The 14,691-nt window shown below is 44.0% G+C and overlaps 1 protein-coding gene across 6 annotated transcripts in view; it reads left to right on the top strand.

Annotated features, from left to right (window-relative positions):
- The window catches only part of RAD54L2 (RAD54 like 2), a 106,958-nt gene that overhangs the window by 11,672 nt on the left and 80,595 nt on the right, over positions 1-14,691 (top strand). For 4 of the 6 annotated variants that reach the window (XM_037529932.2, XM_054694284.1, XM_037529903.2 and 1 more), the window contains exon 1: positions 3,120-3,225. The exons of 1 other annotated variant lie outside the window; for it this stretch is intronic. The gene's annotated coding sequence lies outside the window, so the exon portion shown is untranslated. Of the gene's footprint in view, positions 1-1,149; positions 1,189-3,119; positions 3,226-14,691 lie in introns of those variants that run through there. One more of the 6 variants, XM_037529915.2, reaches the window with a different exon arrangement.

Below are 14,691 nucleotides of genomic sequence, written 5' to 3' on the forward strand. Positions count from 1 at the left end.
AGATTTATTTTTTTATGGATAGAAGAACTGGGGTATAGGTCAGAGGTGCGAGGGGTGAGAGGATTCACCAAAGACTGAGAGGGGAGCAGAACAGGCAGATCTACTAAAATACACTGCTGAGGGGGGGCAACAGGTGAGACAGGAGAGGTCTGCTGTGCCGTGTGGGTCAGCTCCCTGGCCAGGGATCAAACTCATGTTGCAGTGATTGGTGATAGCTTGATAGTGCTGAGACTTAACCCCTTGGAACACACTTTTTAGCTTTCATTAGACTTTAAAATTGTTTTTTTTACTATTTGTCTCCCCTATATAGAAGGTAAGCTATTGTGGGGTAGAGTCCTATTTTTTTCTTGTTCAGTATTATGTCCCCCAGGGCCTAGGGCAGCATTTAAAGTATAGACAATAAATGTGTGCTAAATGAATCTCCACTTGGGGCAGACCTGTTTTTATTAGTCACACTTTACAGACCAGAATCCTCCAAGCTTAACTTGGAAATACTTTTTCATTCACTTCACTGCATTGTTTTAAGAATAGACTTTGGAGGAGCTCCCTGGTGGTGCAAGGGGTTAAGATGCAACCTATGAGGCTAACTGCAGCCACTGCAGCACGAGTTCGATCCCGGCCACACAGTGCAGCAGACCTCTCCTGTCTTGCCCCCTGGTCCCCTCAACAGTGTATTTCAGTTGATCTGCTTGTTTTGTTCCCCAGTCTGTCTCTGGTGAATCCTCTCACCCCCTGTTCTTCTGGCCTGTACCCCAGTTCTTGTATACATAAATAAATCTTTAAAAAATTGGTGGAAAAAAAAGTTTTTCCAGGTGTAAGTTCAGTGATGGAGCAGGCCTAGCTCCAATATCTGATTACTAAGAGTCTGGTGAATCTTGTCTAATTCAAGCAGGAAGACCCCAGATTTTTTTTAACTTTACTTGAAGGCAAAGCCATCAATAGTCAGTTATAAGTGTAAATCATGCCAGGGATTTTCAATAGAATTCATTTTCCTATAGGCAAATTCGGGGTAGCATGAACCCCAAAGGTTTTTGTGCAGGCAAAATATCATACAAGTAGTCAGGAAGATCTCTGAGGGCAGGGAAACAGTGATGTCACAGACAGACAATAGAATCCTACGAGGAAGGAATGGAAGAGGTTTCTATCACCAGGGGAGCCAGTCCTGGTCCTAGTTGACAGAGAAGGAAGGTAAATGTAGGTTTTTTGATTGGGTCTTTGTAGGAGGGACAGGGAGGTAAATAATAAGACTTCTTTCTCAAGTCTCTGTTCAGTTCCTTTTAATTTTCTGTCCAGTTTCAATGATCTCTTTCTCCTCCCTTTGGACATCATTAGGACTCTCACTGCTTCAACCCTTAAGCTCAATTTTTATGTGTGACACGAAGTCTAAACTAATAGATCAATTGGGGGAAATGCAAGACCTGGTCCAGAGAGGAGTCAGAGTGCCGATCTGATCTCAAAATGCTGAGAGAAGTGAACCAGTTTTAGAAGGATCCTTTGTACTTTAAGAGCTTAAAATGAATTCCCCTTAGTTGAGGAAGCAGAAACCCTCTAGAGGCTTTGGGATTGCTGCTTTCAACCCATGAGTCTGCCATTTCCAGATGCCATTTGAAGAGCAGATCCCTCTCCTTTTTTTTTTTTTTTTAAAGATTTATTTATGCATACAAGAACTGGGGTACAAGCCAGAGGTGTGGGGGTGAGAGGATTCACCAGAGTCAGAGTGGGCAACAGAACAGGTGGATGGACTGAAATCCTCTGCTGAAGGGAGCAGCAGGTGAGTCAGGAGAGGTCTGCTGCGCCATGTGGGTAGCTCCCTGGCTGGGGATGGAACTCATGCTGCAGTGGCTGCAGATAACCTCATAGGTTGTGTCTTAACCCCTTGCATCACCAAGAAGTCCTCTCCTTAATTCTAGTGGGTAATCTAATCCATATGTTTATGTGTATGACACATTGACAAAATTTCAGTGAGTAGTAAGTGACCGGTATCAGAACCTTTCTGTAAAGGCTCTTCAGACAAGGCAGAAGGATACTGAGATAAAATTTTTTGAGTCTCAGAAGTCAAAGGGCCGAAAGAATGGAGATTTGCGAAGTAGTTAAAACCATGATAGCATTTGGAGCACTTTCTGCAGATCTAAATTCCCATGGTTAGGTTGGGAACACACACTTGTATTTTTATAACCTAATTTGCTCCAAAAATAACTATGTCTTGACGTATGAAGGTCCAGAAGAAAAGGGAGAACGGATTTTATACTTTTAATTGTACAAGGGAAAAAACCCAAACCTTTATTTAAAAAGATTCATTTTCATATTTTTCTCATCATCTTAGCAACATTCACTTACTGGGAGAAGGAGGAGCAAGAGGAGGAGGATGGTCTACATCCTCATTTTCCTCAGTCGGTGACAAGAAAGCTCCTTCTTGTCCCTGTCTCTCCGTCAGGGAGTTCTGAAGACAGCTTTAGTCAACAGGAGGTGGGAGAGGAAGGTGGAAAACTGAGAGTTAAATGGTGCGCATCAATTTCAGGAGTCCCTGAGGAGCTATTCACAACCTCTCTAAGAGACGATAGTAGTAGTCGTCGTCGTCGTCGTCGTCATTGGTAGCATCAGCAATGACTGTGCCCCAATGTTGAGCTCCATATCTCTGCGACAGGCATTGGTATCATCTCATTCCATCCTAACAAGCCCATGTCGTCCCCAAGAGAGGAAAGAGGAGGAACCACGATTCAAATAAAGCACTAAGTGGCCAGCGTGCCTCTCGGGTGGCTGGCGGAGTGCAAACCTATTCTGGCGGACCCACACCTAGGATCCAGATTTAGGCCTGGGATTTCCGTGCCGCAATCTTGAAACAGTCATCAGCAGCAAAGGACGACTCTATTCAGGGAGGAGTCTCACTCTAGCAGGCGTTGGGGAAGAAGGGACTCGCGCAGACGCTCAGCGGAACTTTTCTGTCCGCGGCTCGTGTTCCCGTCCGGGCTGCCGGGCGTGCGGGCCGAGAGGGGGAAGCTTTCTAGCGCGGACCACAAGCGGAGGCTGCGAGCGCCGCCGCCGGAGAAGACCGACGCTTGGTCAGAGCCAGTCCGTGGCGCCGGGGCCTGGCCGGCTGCTTCCCGCCTCAGCCGCCGCCTCCGCCCCCGCCCCCGACGCCACAGACACCGCCGAGGCGGGCGCAACAGAACGCGTGGCCCCTCGGCCTTTCCCGGCCCGGCGCGACCCGGAGCGGCGGCGCGGGAGGTGAGTGCTGGTGCCGGCCCCCGACTCCCCTCTCGGGCCGCTGGGACCCGCAACAATGGGGGCCGAGCGGAGACTCGGCCCGGACCCCTGGTGCTCAGCGCTTGGGGCAGCAAGCCGAGGTCTTGCCGACCCGGGCTTTGGGGCGCTGGATCGGACGCTGGAAACTCCGGTGGCCCGAGGCTTGGCGGCGGTCTTGCCCTGGACCCGGGGCCTCGGTGGCTCGATGTTAAGGGTTTTTGTAGCCGAGAAACGGAGTCTAATGGAGCGGAGACTTAACTCTACCGGCGTGCGCTCCTGGCGCTTGGTGCAGACGCCCTGGAGGCTGATCATAGCGGGGTGTGTGTGTGTGTGTTTGTGTGTGTCGAGGGTGGGGGTTACGTTTGGAATTTCAGGGACCTCCGTGTGCCTGGTCCCCAAGGCGCATCGGGTTGCATCTCTTCCTTTTTCTTCCCCCGAGGTCAGTAAATTGGCAAATCAGGGTCTGGTTGGGGCGTCGAGGCATTGAGAGTTCAGTTTTTCTGAGGTAACCGTTGATTAGTTCCTGGAAAGGCAGGAGCTCAACTGGGCACAGGGGAGTTGAGCAGAACAGGGTTCTCTGGGCCTAGATGCAACTTGCTATGGAGTAGTTCTCATGCAGGGAACTTGCCACAAGAGTGTCACGGTGTGCATTGTGTTGGCTACCATGGCATTAGGGTCAGGGCAGAGTTGTGATTTGAGGCATGTAGAGGACGATTGGTAGGCTTCTGAGATTGGAGGATTAGCTTTATGTGGACCGTGGTGGTGGCAGCCTGGGAGATGATCAGGGAACTTTGTAGAGTGGGCTTCTGATAGAGAATGACCTCTTACTGCGGGGGAGTAGGTGACTCAGATCTGTTAGAATTCGTGTTGCTTGCTAGTGGATGTGGCTGACTATATCTGGCTGAATTCTGAGATGGAGGGGGCTGGGAGGGACTTTTGGGGACTGAGTAAGTTTGTTTCCTAGTAGAAGACAGTGTGAGTCGTTCCTTCTTCAAGTTAGACTGGTAGCTGTCCTTGACAATATTTTAAGTAAATAATTTCTTTGTGGCATTTGGAGCCAAAGCTTTCCTCTGTTCATTTTTTTCCTTCTTTGTTTTTGAATAGTGACTCATTTTCTTTTCAGCACTGTAGCTATTGTTTATAATGATAGACAAACAGACACCATAATATATGTAAATTCTAGGGGTTTTCAATCCAATTTTTATAAATTTAAGAGCTTGTTTTCACTAATTTTTGTGTCATTGTTTAATTCTTGCAACTCTAAAGAGGATTGTGAAAACCCTAACAGTTTGTGTTATTCAAAAACTATTTAATAGCCCTAAATACACGAAACCTCATTTTCTCCTACTGCCATGGAGTCATTACATTGCAAGTGTTAAATTTTAGTCTGTCATTTCAGCATCTCGCAGGACATTATCTTCACTAGAAATGTTATTCTTTTTCAATGAATTTAGTCTGTACACTTTCATATATATGTCTTTGAAAGGCATAATATGCAAACTCTGAGACCTGCAGCTGTGCACCAGAACTCTGGATGTATTCAGGCAAAAGTTGGTGCATGTTGTTTGTAGATGAGATGTCAAAACCTACATGAAAAAAAAAAAAACAACAACAACAACAGTATCAGAGTGGTTGCACCTTCTGAGTTTAGAGAATTAGGAAATACTCTCGGGCTGGAATCTACTATAAAATTTCAGGTGATCCTTGACTTTGCGGTTGCACTGATAGTTCTGGGGATTTTTTTCCTTAAATCATTTAATAAATGACTTGAAATCATTTATATCCCTTGAAATGTATTGTTTTTCTCTCTGCCTCTCTCAAATTTTCTCAGGTAATAAATTCATTTGTAAGCCAATATATTATATATTGAATTATACCAGGCACTGTGCTGAGCACTTCCACAGTGATGATAGTTTTGACATTTTAATAGTAGTACTTCTTATTTCAGAAGTGAGTGAAGAAAGAGAAACTTAATCAGTGAAGCTGTAGAATAAAATTTTTATATAAAGTGTTATCAATACAGGGCCTCCCTGGTGGGGCAAGGGGTTAAGACATAGAACTATTAAGCTATCTGCGGCCACTGCAGCACGAGTTCCATCCCTGGCCAGGGAGGTGACCCACATAGTGCAGCAGACCTCTCCTGACTCACCCTCTGTTCCCCTTAGCAGTGTATTTCAGTCAGTCTGCCTGCTCTGTTCCCCACTCTGTCTCTGGTGAATCCTTTCTCCCCCCACACCTCTGGCCTGTACTCCAGTTCTTGTATGCATAAGTAAATAAATCTTTCAAAGTGTTATCAATACAATTGAATATCTTTGTATGTTTCCTTTGAAAAAGTTTAACTATAATGGTTCACAATAGTATGCGATTGTTTTTACATTATTTTATTTAAATGTAACTGTTAGCTTTACTCCTGTAGATGAGCCATGTAAACATTTTGTTTCTGCATGTGTTTGGATAAGCAGTGATATATAAATACTGTGTATGTACTCAGGTTCTCCAGGAAGCCATCCCACTTTCCTTCCCACTGTGATTTTGTGAACATGAGGCATTTCTTCCTCTTTTGTCTGGTTCATTGTATGTAAGCTGAGTGTCAGCACATCAGTTTGTGTGCTGTCCCCTAGAACAGGAGGAATAAGATTGAGGTAATGCTCAGTTTATTTGAAATTGCTTACCTCTTAATTTTTATGCATAAAATACAGTGTAAATTTGAATTTTTGGCTTTAATTGTTAAACTCCTTTCCAGTATATTAAAATGAAATCCTTTCCTGTGTTATCTATCTTTCTGTGCATATATCTTGGTCAGAAATAAATGAAGACATTTAAAATCAATGCACTTAGTTAATAAATTCTGTGAAATAGCTCTCATTTTCCAGCTGCAATTCACTTGATCAAATAGAATAAAAACTGATTTATTTGTTGCTTTGAAGGCAAAGTGATTGCTGAAATTTTTAAAAAAAGATTCATAATTTATTTATGCGTACAAGAACTGGGGTACAGGCCAGAGGTGGTGGGGGTGAGAGGATTCACCAGAGACAGAGTGGGGAACAGAGCAGTTGGATTGACTGAAATATACTACTGAGGGAAGCAGCGGGCGAGTCAGAAGAGGTCTGCTGCTCCTGAAATGTTTTTGACTACTTCTTAGTCTAATGTATAAACTTTAGAAACTATTGGAAAGAAGGCTTAGAGTTTTTTATTTCTTCAGAAAAATTCTGAGATGTCTAGTACAGTGGGAAAAACATGATCTTTGAAGTCTTCTTACCTCTTCCTCTTGCTTTCTTTTAACCTGGGTAAGCTGTTAACCATTCTGAACTTGGATTTTACTCTATTTCATCTGAAAAGTGATATAACGTTCTTTGCATGTTCCAGTGAAGACTGGAGATGAAGGCCTGTTGCGAAAGTTGCCTCATATGTGGTCAGTGTTTGCTGTATAGGGGGCACTATTCTCTCTAATATTGGTAGTAGGATTGCAACTGGGTGTAGACTTGGACGAGAGACCCAGTTTCCTGTCTGCTGAGGAAGTCAGGCCACTCTGTCTGCACCTGTTGGCACTCTGGACAGATGAATTGGAGAGACAGTCTTTATCTAGAATTGGTGGGCAGGATTCCACATTGTAAAGTCCAAGGTCATTCTTGGCACTGGTAGATTTTTCCCCCAGCAGTTTGTATGGAGAAGCCAGGAGGTAACTATTTGACATGCTGGGAACTGTGGACATTCCCACTGACATAGTGCTAGGCTATGCCAATGGTGTTGTCTGCTTTGGTCTTTTTCCCTGAAGGGTTCCAGATGCTGGAGAGGTTTGTTATCTTTTTCTAATTTGGGCTGCTTTGATTGAATCTAGCACTCTGTTTAGAGATGTTTTTGATGAACAGAAGGTTCACAGGCTTTCTTATGAGTTTGTTCAGTTTTTTTTTTTTTTTTCCCTGTGAGAGTCAGAAGAAAGATAAGTATGAGCCAGGAGTGGTTTGAAATAACTAACCCTAAATCTCTTCCAGTCTTGCCTTTGTCAAATTACTCTTTCCATTCAACATGGTTTTTAACTCCAGTTAGAAGTAAGTCGTACTCCTCTGGTTTCAAAAATACCATGAATATCTAGGTTCTGGTTTGTCTTGACTTCAGCAGCCCACAAGGACCTCTTATGACTGGCCTCTTCTGTGTCTTTTCTTCTAGTCCCTCCTCTGCACCAATTCACAGGCATTTGAGACTCCCCTTATAGTGAATTCCTTGAAGATTTCAGTATATTCAGTGTATTCCTTCTGCTAATTTTCTCCCCCATTCTATTGCTTGTTTGACTTTTAGGCTTGAATTTACCAGTAATTCAGACACCCCCATCTCTCAAAAGCCTTTTTTGATTCTTTCCATATTAAGCTGAATGTCTATCCTTTGTATGACCATTGAAGTCTGTGCAAGCATCTTTCATAATCACACTATAGTCTTGTGGTATTTTTGTGTTTTCCATTCCTAGGTTGTGACCTACTTGAGGGCAGGACCTTGACTTGTTTATCTTTATATCCCAGTGCCTAACCATTTTTGGCACAGAGTAGCTACTCAGTAAATGTTGAGTGAACAAATGAATGACCTCTGCATATGAAATGACAGGAAATCATTGTGGAGCTGATGGTGTGATAAGAATTAGATTCTAGTTGAAGTAGTCCTTCTACCTTTGTAGTTCCAGGTTGCTGAAAGAAAATATGTTGTTTATTTAGTACATAGGGTTTTTTTTTTTTAAAGATTTATTTATGCATACAAGAACTGAGGTACAGGCCAAAGGTGTGTGGGGTTGGTGGTGGTGAGAGGATTCACCAGAGACAGAATGGGGAGCCAAACAGGCAGACTGATGGAAATACATTGCTGAGGGGAGCAGCGGGTGAGAGAGGAGAGGTCTGCTGCACCATGTGGCTTGCTCCCTGGTTGGCTGGGGATTGAACTCGTGCTGCAGTGGCTGTGGACAGCTTTTTTTTTTTTTTTAAGATTTATTGATTTATTTATACAAGCACTGGGTACAGTCAGAAGCGTGAGAGAATTCACCAGAGTCAGAGCAGAGAGCGGAGCAGGCAGACTGATGAAGCACACTGCTGAGGGGAGCAGCGGGCGCAGGAGAGGTCTGCACGCCATGTGCGACCCTCGCCCAGGGGCCGGGGATGGAACTGGCACTACAGCGGCCAAGTGCAGCCTCGCAGCCCAGCGTTCAACCCCTGCGCCACCAGGGGAGGCCCGGCTGTGGACAGCTTCATAGGTTGCATCTTAACCCCTTGCACCACCAGGGGTGGCACTACATTAATAGTTTTGAGACTGGGGGGCTGTTACTTGCTCTCTTTTGGTCTTGTTAGGGTCTCCCTTGGAAGAGAATGTGACAGTTCTTCATTGGTATTGTCTAGATCTTCCACTGGCCATTTATTTCTCTGAATGCTTTGCCCTCAAGTGTGGAAAAGAGTGACTAGTTTGGGCCACAAGGTCTCCAGACAAGTCCTGACCAGCTGGAGAATGGATAATGGATCTAACACTAGGATGTTACGATTTGGGCCAGATATAAGATTATTTGTTTAGACTAACTCAGGAATTTGAACTCAATGGCTCTGAAATTATATGTATTGGTTCTTTGTCCAACCTAGTACTGTTCTGACACTGAAATTGATAATATTAATTCTTTGTTAGGAGGCTGTGTGTCTGAGTTATTAATTTAGAAGTTATGGAATTGTGTTGATTCATTTAGTTACTATCATGGTTCTTTCTAGTGGTAAAGTAAGTTGAGAGTATACACTCTGTATTACTTTGATTTAATTTTCACAGTTGGTCGGGCCACATAGAAGTCCCACAAAGCTAGTTGTGAGTGATGTTGTTGAAACTTACATGATGCAGTTATTCCTTTATTCAGGTGATACACATCTCAGATTGCAGAAAAGGAAAGTATGAAGAGAAACTGTAGATAGGTTAAAGATAAAAATTGATATGAAATAAAAAAGAAAACTGAGGCAAAGCATAACGTACTTTATATGTGGCAAGCAACTGTAAAATTAAACATTTCGTGAGCAGTATTAAGATGTGAAAGGGAAATTGTTATAATTTAAGTTAACTACAATATGGGCATGGACAATTTCAGCCAACATAGGCACTTTAGAGGTAATTAGTGCTTACAGTTTTATAGCATCATTGATGACAATTAGTATAGGTGGAAATGGAAAATGTTTGCTTTGGCCTATGTATACCTTGCATGTGTATGGTATAGGATATAAAATACTTTCCCATATATTTACTTTACTTCACCTTGCCAACAACTCTGAGACAGATATCCCCATTTCATGGATAAGGAAGCAAATACAAAGAGGTGAAGTGACTCACTTTCAAGTGCACAAAGCCAATGATAAAAGTTAGGACTTAATGCCAGGTTTTCTGATTCTAATTTCATGCTGTTTTTATGCCCTCATAGGCTATTACTTCAGTTTGGGGTGACAGTTACCCCTTATTCCAAACTTTTGGCCAGTAGAGGATGCACACAGAGGAGGCAGAGTCACACAGGGAGAACTTCTGCTCCATTAATAGCAGCCCACTAACTCTGGAAGAGATGGATGGGTGAGGAACCTAGAAGGAGCCCCACTCTCCTCACAGGTCACTTAGTGGTCAAGAGAAAAACCCAGGGACCTCCCTGGTGGCGCAAGGGGTTAAGACGCAACCTGTGAAGCAGTCTGCAGCCTCTGCAGCATGAGTTTGATCCTCCAGCCAGCCAGGGAGCAGCCCATACGGTACAGCAGACCTCTCCTGACTCGCCCACTGCTCCCCTCATCAGTGTACTTCGCTCAATTTGCCTGTTCTGTTCCCCACTCTGTCTCCAGAGACTCCTCTCACCCCCTACACCTCTGGCCTGTACCCCAGCTCTTGTATGCATAAATAAATAAATCTTTAAAAAAAAAAAAAAAAAAGAGAAAAACCCAGAACCAGGATGAGGTGATTTTGTGATGAGACTCAGTGACACAAGTAGAGGTTTTCTTCCTAATATGATGATATGTAAAAATTGGAAGAAAAACTAACATTTGGGAAAAAATCCTTTAGGTGTGATTCTGACTTGAACTTAAGTTCTTTGGTTTCATTGTTTCCTCTGATCCCACTGTGTCCCCCACCCCATCTCTCTAATTTTCTCTTCCCCATTGTTTTTTTTTTTTTTAAGATTTTTTTGTTTGTTTGTTTGTTTGTTTGTGCATATAAGCACTGGGTACAGTCAGAAGCGCAGGAGGGTGAGAGAATTCACCAGAGCCAGAGCGGGGAGCAGAGCAGGCAGAAGGACCGAAGTATACTGCTGAGGGGAGCAGCTGGCGGCAGGAGAGGTCTGCGTGCCATGGGGGACCCTCCTTTGGTGGCCGGAGAGCAGCCAGGGATCGAACCAGCGCTGCAGAGGCTGCGGGCAGCTTCGCAACCCAGCGCTCAACTGCTGCGCCACCGGGGAGGCCCTCTTCCCCATTGTTTTATAGATCTTCCACCTTATCATGGATGCCAGTTTGCCATGGTCCATGGTTTTCAGTGTTGCCTCCTCCAGGTCTGATTTTGTACTCTGTTATGCCAGCTACCACCTCTAGTTTCTTTTACTGTTTGTAGGCTGCTCAATGTTTTTGGGGAGTCAGAAGTCTAAGAAGTCAGTTTCCACTGCCACACTTGTGTTCAGCTCTCTGTGCCCCTGAGGGTACTTCTGTGCTGCCATCTCTCAGGGTCCCACTTCCCACAGAAACTGCTGGTGTGTTTCCTAGGGCTCATTTTCCTAGGCCTCTCCATCTCCTTCATTTCTTGACCTGTGACTTCACTTTAGGATTTGTTTCCTAATCCCTCTCCACTTTCTTTTACAATACTTTAGTCACTCAGAATCTCTTGATTTTGAGTCCTTCACTTTTTGACATTTTCCCCCAGTTATACAAGTAATATGTGAACACAGTTAAACTCATTTGTTTTTAAATAAGGAACCCATAACCCCATGTCTTAGTGTTAACCGCCCATAACCCCGTGTCTCAGTGTTAACCACACTTAAGAATTTGATCTATATTTATCCAAAAGTTTTTTTCCTCTACTGTGTATACTAACATGAGAAATAATAATTTTTTTTTTAAGATTTATTTATTTATACAAGCGCTGGGTACAGTCAGAAGCACAGAAGGGTGAGAGAATTCACCAGAGCCAGAGTGGGGAACAGAACAGGCAGACTAACGAAATACACTGCTGAGGGGAGCTGCGGGCGCGGCAGGAGAGGTCTGCACGCCATGTGGGACCCTCACCTGTGGCTGGAGATGGGACCGGTACTGCAGAGGCTGTGGACAGCTCCACAGCGCGGCACTCAACCACTGCGCCACCAGGGGAGGTCCAGAAATAATTCTTTTTTTATAGAAGTGAGATCATAATATACTCTTTGTAACTTTATTTATTTATTTATTTATAGATCTATTTATTTATGCATACAAGAACTGGGGTATAGGCCAGAGGTGCGCAGGGTGGGAGGATCCACCAGAGACAGAGTGGGGAACAGAACAGGCAGACTGACTGAAATACACTGCTGAGGGGAGCAGCAGGAGAGTCAGTAGAAGTCTGCTGCGCCACGTGGGTTGCTCGCTGGCCAGGGATAGAACTCGTGCTGCAGTGGCTGCGGATTGCCTCATAGGTTGCGTCTCAACCTCTTGTGCCACCAGGGAGGCCCAACTTTTTTTATTTAATGCTTTTATCTTGGGCAACTTTCCCATGTTTAGGACATATATCTATTGTATATTTTAATTAATTAATTTATTTTTTAAAATTTATTTTTTTTTTTTTAAGATTTGTTTTTATTTATTTATGTATTTATACAAGCACTGGGTACAGTCAGAAGCGCGGGACATTGTATACTTCTTTCTATACCTGCTTCTTAGGATAAATTCCTACAAGTGGATTTTTTGTCAAAGATTACAATTTTCCTAGATTTTATCAAATTACTTTATAAGTTTATATATCTAGCACTAAACATCAGTTGTTTTTTTTGAAGTTTTAAGAAAAGTTTAGCACTGAAAGATAAAAAGATTGTAGGCTGATTTGAATAGCTAAGCTGTAAAAGAATTCTTCACATCTTCCAAGAATTGGATTCTTACTAGATGGAAAACAGCATGTACTCTGTGCTAAGTTTACAAAGCGCTATATCCTTAACATCAGTTTACATTAAAAGGTCTGTTTTCAGGTACTCCTCAGTTTAGTCTGTTGATATTCACCATTGTGTCTTGTTCCTTCAAATCTCTTAACTTCAGGCTGGAGTTGAATAAACATGTGACTTTTATAGTTTCTTTAAAATCATTCCTGGGGGTCTCCCTGGTGGCTCAAGGGGGTTAAGATGCAGTACTCTGAAGCTACCCGCAGCCACTGCAGCACTGCAGCACGAGTTCAATCCCCAGCCAGGAAGGTGACCCACATGGTGCAGCAGACCTCTCCTGCCTTGCCTGCTGCTCTCCTCAGCAGTGTATTTCAGTAAATCTGCCTGTTGTGTTCCCTACTCTGTCTCTGGTGAGTCCTCTCAGCCCCCGCACCTCTGGCCTGTACCTCAGTTCTTCTATGCATAAATAAATAATTTTTTAAAAAGATTTATTTATTTATTTATTTATTTATTTATTTATTTATTTATTTATTTATTTATTTATTTATACATACACGCACTGGATACAGTCAGAAGCGCAGGAGGGTGAGAGAATTCACCAGAGCCAGAGCAGGGAGCGGAGCAGGCAGAAGGACCGAAGTACACTGCTGAGGGGAGCAGCGGGCGGCAGGAGAGGTCTGCGCGCCATGCGGGACCCTCCTCCCGGGGCTGGGAGCAGCCGGGGAATCGAACCGGCACCGCAGAGGCTGCGGGCAGCCTCGCAACCCAGCGCTCATCCGCTGCGCCACCAGGGAGGCCCAATAAATAAATCTTAAAAAAAAAAAAATCATTCCTGGACCTAGACAAAGTCATGGACCTTTGAGCAGACAAGCAGGTTACTGGTGGTAGTACCTTGGAAAACATAAACCTGTTGGTGAAAGAAGTTCCTTATACACATTTCCCCAACTTGTGTTTTCCAGTTTCTCAATTTCTTCAAGTATTTTCATTGTGTATATCATAATGATCTAGTTTATTCCTCACAGAATAAACATCAACTTTTTTAATCTTTGCAAATTTTGAAGCTCGATAACATTTTTTTAAAGATTTATTTATGTATGCATACAAGAACTGGGGTATAGGCAAGAGGTGTGGAGGGTGAGCGGATTCACCAGAGACAGAGTGGGGAGCAGAACAGGCAGACTGACTGAAATACACTGCTGAGGGGAGCAGCGGGTGAGACAGGAGAGGTTTGCCTCGCCATGTGGGTTTCTCCCTGGCCGGACGGGGATCGTACTCGTGCTGCAGAGGCTGCGGATTGCTTCATAGTGTGGTGCTTAACCCCCTGTGCCACCAGGGAGTCCTTAACTGTATTTCTTTCTTTCTTTTTTTTTTTTAATTGGTGTTTGTTTTTAAGATTTATTTATTTATTTATACAAGCACTGGGCACAGTCAGAAGCGCGGAGGGTGAGAGAATTCACCAGAGCCAGAGTAGGGAGCAGAACAGGCAGAAGGACCAAAGTACACTGCTGAGGCGAGCAGTGGGTGGCAGGAGAGGTCTGCGCGCCATGTGGGACCCTCGCCCAGTGGCCAGGGATCAAACCGGCGCTGCAGAGGCTGCGCTCAGCTTCGCAACCCAGCGCGCATCCGCTGCGCCACCGGGGAGGCCCTTAACTGTGTTTCTTAATCCTTGTGTCTGAGTTTTGGTCCTATATATCTCCTGAACACTGTTCCTGGGGTGAGTCTCCCTTGTTTTGACTAACTCCCTGCTTTCCCACCATCCTTGCACTAAGGGAAGCCATATATGAGTGAACTTTTTATGGAAAATTTAAACATATACAATAGGGAATATAGTATAATGAATCCCATGTACCGCTTTCCCAGTTTTGATAATTATCAACATTTCATAATTCTTCCCCCACTTTGTTGTTGTTGGCATATTTTAAAGCTGAATTTCAAACATTGTCAAAGTGTGTCTCTAATGTGAATATTATATTTCTTAAACATTATTGCCTTGCTTTTTCTATCCTAGTAAAAATAAAGTTTTAATACTGGCATATCTCATTTTGTTGTATTATGCTTCCCCAATATTCCATTTTTTTTTTATAATAGAGGCATGTTTATTTATTTATTTGTTTGTTTGTTTGTTTTGCTTGTTTATACAAGCACTGGGTACAGTCAGAAGTGCGGGAGGGTGAGAGAATTCACCAGAGCCAGAGCGGGGAGCAGAGCAGGCAGAAGGACCGCAGTACACTGCTGAGGGGAGCAGTGGGCGGCAGGAGAGGTCTGCGCGCCATGTGGGACCCTCCTCTGGTGGCTGGGGAGCAGCCGGGGATCGAACCGGCGGCGCAGAGGCCACGGGCAGCTTCGCAACCCAGCGCTCA

The sequence above is a fragment of the Talpa occidentalis genome, unplaced genomic scaffold, assembly GCF_014898055.3.
Source record: "Talpa occidentalis isolate TD23 unplaced genomic scaffold, MPIMG_talOcc4v2.1 talOcc4.10, whole genome shotgun sequence".
Lineage (NCBI taxonomy): Eukaryota > Metazoa > Chordata > Mammalia > Eulipotyphla > Talpidae > Talpa > Talpa occidentalis.